At 32.0% G+C, this 6,807-nt stretch overlaps 1 long non-coding RNA gene across 3 annotated transcripts; it reads right to left on the reverse strand.

The window, feature by feature from the left end:
* Window positions 1-2,124: 2,124 nt before the first annotated feature.
* Window positions 2,125-4,003, reverse strand: LOC130629807 (uncharacterized). 3 transcript variants are annotated; one of them, XR_008982020.1, is made up of 4 exons: window positions 3,735-4,003; window positions 2,613-3,628; window positions 2,305-2,451; window positions 2,125-2,178 (listed from the first exon to the last, which is right to left on the reverse strand). It is a non-coding gene; the product is annotated as an uncharacterized LOC130629807 (long non-coding RNA). The 3 variants fall into 3 exon arrangements; XR_008982021.1 differs by having other exon boundaries at window positions 2,613-3,917; window positions 3,987-4,001; XR_008982019.1 differs by having other exon boundaries at window positions 2,613-4,003.
* Window positions 4,004-6,807: the final 2,804 nt, after the last annotated feature.

Here is a 6,807-nt window from a genome sequence, read left to right on the forward strand (position 1 = left end):
GGGAAATGAGATACACGTGGATTCATACAAATTTCCAAAACGTACAAACAAATGACCTCGTATTGTGGAAAATGTTATATTCTAATAAATGGCATACCTGCTGTAACCACAAGCGGTAATACATCCACTGTTACTTCGGTTTTAAGAAAAAGAAAAAGAATTATTTACTCGGATAGTGACAGGGAATAAATAGCATGATGCTAAGCTGTTTTTATGAACATAGATGCTTGTATAAATATTCTTGTAGCTTTATAAAAAAAAATTTCTTTTGATGACACATGGATTTGATAATGTGAGTTTAAACTAATCAAGTTTTATCCAGGTTTAGTGTTCTTGAGAGAACACCTCATCTATCAATCCTCGATAAAAGAAAAGTTTATATAATGAAACTTTTTCCGTTCGTTGTTATTTGGCTTCACAATGATAATTTATTCTTTTGAAAATTCGTAGTTTTTATTTCCATTTAACTTCTTTCAAGCGTGACATAATTTGTTATAATGATTTAAATCGCACGTGACTTCATAAAATCAAATAATTGTTTGGTGGTATATAGCCAACTTTGATATCCAACACAACACCAATGAATACTTACAGACAAATTCATTTCCCTGGAGATTGCGGAAGCACAAACAAATTGGATTGTCAGTCTGGCATATGTTATGATGGAACAATAGCAAATATTACTAATTAACGACGCGTTTAGACTAATTCACTTGTATTTATTCCCAGTGGTGCATTGTTGAATAACTTGTTGAGCACTTCTTATAAAACAAACCCCTTTGTTTGGTGGTATATATCCAAATTTGAAATCAAAACAATCGGCCAAAAAGGCATAACTTAGCATTTTTATTGGTGCCTCTCAACGCATTTGAACTTATACGCTTCAACGATTAAGAAAAGCAACCGTAAAGATATCTCAGAATACAACTTCACCATCTTTCTCAAATCTTTGTTTATATGATGCCCCTTTTAGAAAATCTGATTGTTTTGTGATAAGAAATAAAAGGATAACATGACAAAAGAGAAAAAATTAATATAGTGTTGTGGCATATTATGTTCCTCACAAATAAATTTTACAAAACCTCGATTTTACAGCAATAAAACAAATCTCCCCAATCTCTACTCACAAATTTAACAATCTCTGCATTAGTGTAAACGGCAGAATATAAATTCAATTTTCCACCACCAAAGTGACTTTTTGTGCATATCAACAACCAAAATTGAATTCAACAATGTTATGTAAGATACAATGTTTTCATTGCAAACAATAACGCTAAACAGTATTATTATCAACATTGTCCATAAGAAACGCATGGAGGGATTCATCATTATCAAGAAGGAAATTGGCTTCTTCTTGTACAGACATACTTACTGTGCTCAAAAGACTTTCATAAGCGCTTGCTACTGTCAGGAAACAGGAGCAGTTTGTGTTATTACTGTATATATCCTTTCTCATTTGAATAGCTCCCCATATAACTGGAAGGAAATGTGAATTCCATTCATTTTTCTGGATTGATTCAAGCAAATTAGAAGTTTTTGTTATCATAAAACCCATCAGTAATGATATCAAGGAGCAAGCATTGCTTCCATTAGCTCCACAGAGTTCACTTTGTGGAGCTAATGGAAGCTATGCATACGACATTAAATTTTGTAATCTGGAAACCATAATTTCACTTTCGCTACTTCCTTACCGAGAGCGAATATCATGTCGTACGAAATATCATCAGTCGTATTTCCTATATGAGTCAGTATCGTCAATTATTAGCGTGTTGTCTTCCTCATCGGAAACGTCATTTTAATGGTAGTCGATCTCGATTTCCTTAACTTTATCCCTATCACTGGTGTTGATGTATGAATTAAATAATTTAAGAGCGTCTTCCATTTTCATTTGATAATAGTAAACACCTTTTTTAATCAATGCAATTTCTCCTATTAGCGCATCATTCTAAATAAAAGATAAAACAACAAATATGAATTGGTAGATATTATTTATGAGCGCTCATCCTAAGACCCATCTGTCCCAAAATCCACTGCTTTGCAAGCTACCGTTGGAACTAAAAATACAATGACTCGAAACGACGAAACTGTTGGTTTCTAATATTATAGATCCATACCTGTTTGTTATTTCTACAATGTCATCTTCACTTGATTTTTCAATACGGGTATCATAAAGACTTTCTGCGAAAAAAAAATATAAAAATAAAAAATAGATAAAGTGATTCTGATTATTTGGAATTTGGAAATTATTATTAAACATTCGTCACAATGTTTCTATGTAATAGGAATTTACTGAATTTCACTTACTTAAACAGCGCTGCAGTCAATTTAAGTTTCAATATTTCTTGCAATAAAACTGTAAGCAACTTTTCATATCTGGCAACAGTAATTCCCGCTCTTCAATCAAATTACACATTCTCAGATATAATTCCGCGTATAATCGACGATCGACAGCTAAGATAACAATGAAAATATATGAGTTAGAATTAATGTTTAACTCACATTGAGTAACCGTATCAGCCTTTTTTACGCCAGCCCTAATGTAGCACAATACATAAAAATTTCGAGCTTAGTTAGAAGGACTAAAAGGGTATGATGTTTAAAAACATTTGTACCTGTAGACCTTCCGTTGTCATTTGTGAAAGAGCTACTTTTCCAAGAAAACAGTATCACATGCACTGTACAAATTTGTTTGATTGTTAATCCCAAATAAATCACAATAATCACTGCACAAATCTTTTAACGTTTTTGAAGAGACAGCATGTTTCGTCCGAAGAACATGACGTCTTTTGCCACTATCTAAAATATTTAAGCATAATGGCTTTTTTTCAGAAAAGATTCACATCACTAGCACGACTTAACAAGGGGAATGGTTAACGATAAGTGATAATGTAACATTTGTTGTAGTTGTACTAAGCACGAATAAAAATCTAGTACTATTTTGAAAGATTATTAATAAAACAACAAGCTATGTACTTGCAACTTTCTTTATTTGAGTCGCCCATGCAACTTTTTCAGCAAATGCTTGTTCTAATTTGTTCTTGCATGTTGGTTTCCATCCTTTTTTAGTCGTGAATGTGACAACTGCGTCGACTGCAGCGATGGCTTTATTAATAAAATTAATTCCAGTTCTTCTTGCTTTTCATCATTTCCAAATTCCAAAGATCGGTAGAAATAATTATAACTGATAACTGTTGGGAACTTCAATCCATTCAATAAATTGATTACATGAGCTGCGCATGACAAATCTTGAAAATCGTGTAGCAGCAACACGAATTTTTCCATTTCTGACAACTTTTTAGTGATGATTTTCGACAAGAATCCTGAGTTCACAAAATAATGAAGTGAAAGAAGGTGGAAACAAGATATATTTAATATGAGGCCAAGAGGAAGACCCTCAGATGGTTATAGACCTAACAGCTAAACAAGACATTAGGACCGGATATTATTGGGGACAATGAGTTCCAAGTAGGGAAAGGGACCGCATTCCAATCAAGAGAGTTTGAAGAAGAATTACTAGCAGCTTCCATTTTTAAATCTTGTGTCCAACTCTCAACATCATTTTTTTTAATAAAGAATCAAACCCAGCACTTGATATATCTTTGTCCACAACTTCAAGATCATCCTCATTCTACAAAATTATAACCTTTTAAGTATAATTAACACTTATATCTTTTATTTCAAAATTAAGGATTTCAATTTTTTTTTCTTATTTCACAAGTATTGCTATAACAAACCTTAAGAAATCTGAGTTTCAATTCCTTTGATATATTTACTATTTTACACTTGGTCCAAAACAAGGCTATTTCTGCAATAGTTTCTTCTTGATCTAAAGAATTCATTACACTGCATGAAGTAATGTTTTTGGGATTTGTGAAGATTGCTTATTAAATGTTTAGAGCAATCTGTCAGTACTTTGACTAAAAAAAGATAGGTATCAAGAACTGTCTCAAATGAATAGAACTTAAAATATTAATAGAAATACTTACTTTCTGGAGTTTGATGCTTTGTTGTGATACCACATCTTAAGAGGCATCCAAAAACTTGTTCAGTCTCTTTACGTGTCGATCTACCTGTTCCTTCCAACCATTGTCCACTCCACAACACCTAAAATATAAGTGAAATTTTAGAAGTTCTTATATCATCATTGAATGATAACATGTCATAATAATTAAAAGATATATTTAAGTGTCATAATCATTTTGATTCACCATAATAATATTTCATTACCCCTATCAAATAACAAATATATAAAAAATTAATTACTTGACAATTTAATGCTTGTCCTTTCGCATGCATATTTGACAATGCAGGTTTCAGTGTATTGGTCACTTCATATTTCGGAACAAATTTCTAAAGTTTGCAGATGACATCCGCAAATGCAAACTGAACGTTCTTTTCAATCATGAAATTTTCATAAGGTGTATTGGATAGCCAAAGAGCTCTCCTTGGAACATATTCAATGCTTTTTGAGCAACCCGGTGACGGCAAGAGCTAAGTTCAATACCATTTGGTCGATCGAATTTGTTTTCCGTTCACAAACCACCACATCGATAGTCAAGTTCAATCTATAGAAAAAATGATAGGTGTTTTCTTCAATGCAAAATCGGATATCTGGCATCACCTAATACTATTCAAATGCATATTTCTCACAAATTACATATAATGTTTTAACTATCAATTGGGAAGTCTTACATATTTTTTCATTCCTCTTTGGTCACCATATATTTGCTTCAATTATTTTCCAACATTTTCATTGGAATAAGACAATCCATCAACGTAATAAGATGGTATTTTTTGCCTGAAGCAAAATGATATATAGATTTAATGAAAATGTACAAAAACTTGTATCTCTATACAAATGGTGAAGTTTTATATTTGAGAAACATGTACATATACATTCATCAATAAAGATTTCTTAATGCCCTAAAAACTGTCCTAGAAAATTTATATGCAACTCAAATACAGCAGATACATTTATATATAAAAAATGTAAAGCATTCACATTTTATAATTCTTACATTCCTGCAGACTTATATCGGTACAATTCTGCATTTCCATTAACATGAGTACTGTGTTGCTTAATTTCACATGCCGGACATTCTAACCAATTATTTCCTAGTATTTTATCTCTTTCATACATCCAAAGATTCCATTCTTTGAAGTCAGTTGTAAATATATTTTGATTGATTGCCCCCATTCTAAAGTTTATTATGAATAAAAATTCAAATAAATAAAATGAAAAATTTATTCAAGGTAACCCATCTCATACATCAAGCATACAAATTGAACATAAACTTATATTATCATAGATGGGTTAAACATTAAAGAAAAATTGCAGTTTTTTTTTAACTTTGTTGGTCTGATTTCAAAGTGAAAAATATAAAATAAAAAAGCTAAAAATTGGAGAAAATCTTACCAGACCATTATTTTCAGGAATATCGGTGAGGCAAGACAAAAATGTCTTTTGCCATTCCTTTTCGAAATGTGTCCCAAATAATGAATACATCTTTTCAATTTCACTTGCAGTTCATGGACATCCAGGCCAATGATCAGATCGAAGTAAGTACTTCATTCTGAATGGATAAAACGTAGCTTGAAATGATTGACAAAACAAAACATTTTTGTTTAAGTCGAGTCGACCTAAAGCAACACAATTGTGCTCAATCAAAATGAGAAAGGAAATAACTTTGAAAGTTTGCTTCTTAAAGTTCAATCAGTTCTATTTGTAAATAATATTAAATACTAGTCGATAAGGACCGTGCAGGCAGAAAAAAAGTTTGGGAAAATTACCCAAATTAATCCTAGGTGGTCCCTAGTTACCCACGCAGTGAAAAATCATTGACGTCACCACTTCGTTTCCACATTATTTGACATTAAAGTTTTAAGTACACTGCAATGGATTCATTAATTTAATATAGGATATTGACGTTAAAGTAGTGTGTTATTGACGTCGCGCCGTAATGTCAGAAAATTTAACATATTAGATATGCATTTTTCGGTTACTCCAAAGAAAATCTTGGTAAGATCAAAGGAAAACGAACATATCCACTTTACCTCTTACAGACACACGGAACTTGCATATTATTATATAGATATATGTTGAAAAGTACGTGCGATGACAAACCTTTCATAGTGATAACAGCGCTGAATGTTGTATTTAAAGAACGGTTAATCAAGTCAATACCATCACACGTTGGACATTTTTCAAATTTTATGCGAAGAATTCTTCCTGAAGAGTGAAAAAGGGCAGATAAAATAAACATAAAGAAACTACACAAAAATTAACATTTATTTACCAGACACTCAAAGATATGTCTCAACTGGAGTGAAAATAAATTTGTCAACATGGCTGCCAAATGGCAATCACATCTCTTGCCATTGAGTGATGAGCTCCCTGATGAAGCCAAAACAGTTGTCCCATGATCCGGGGGATCTTAACACTTTCATTTTTACTTCATATATTTATTTTACTCTAAGCACAAAAAACGTCACCACTTGGTTGAATCTCTGAAAATTCATCAGGTGTCTCTAGTTGTGTCAATTCATGAAAAATACCATCATGATGGTAATATCTATCATGTAGTGAAAATAAATTGTGAATGATTTCATCCCACAAATAACAAAGCATATTGTTAAAACAAACTTTGTACTTTATAACAACGTTTCTTTCATAGCAGTTATTGCATACTTAATTTGATACATCTTTAACGACGGTTTCATTTCTAATAGTTTATTCGAACATTAGCCCAATGTTGTTGTGATGTAACTACGCACTGCAATCAACTTTGCTGTCGTCTCTTTTTGCTG

This window comes from Hydractinia symbiolongicarpus, chromosome 2 (assembly GCF_029227915.1).
Source record: "Hydractinia symbiolongicarpus strain clone_291-10 chromosome 2, HSymV2.1, whole genome shotgun sequence".
Classification (NCBI taxonomy): Eukaryota; Metazoa; Cnidaria; class Hydrozoa; order Anthoathecata; family Hydractiniidae; genus Hydractinia; species Hydractinia symbiolongicarpus.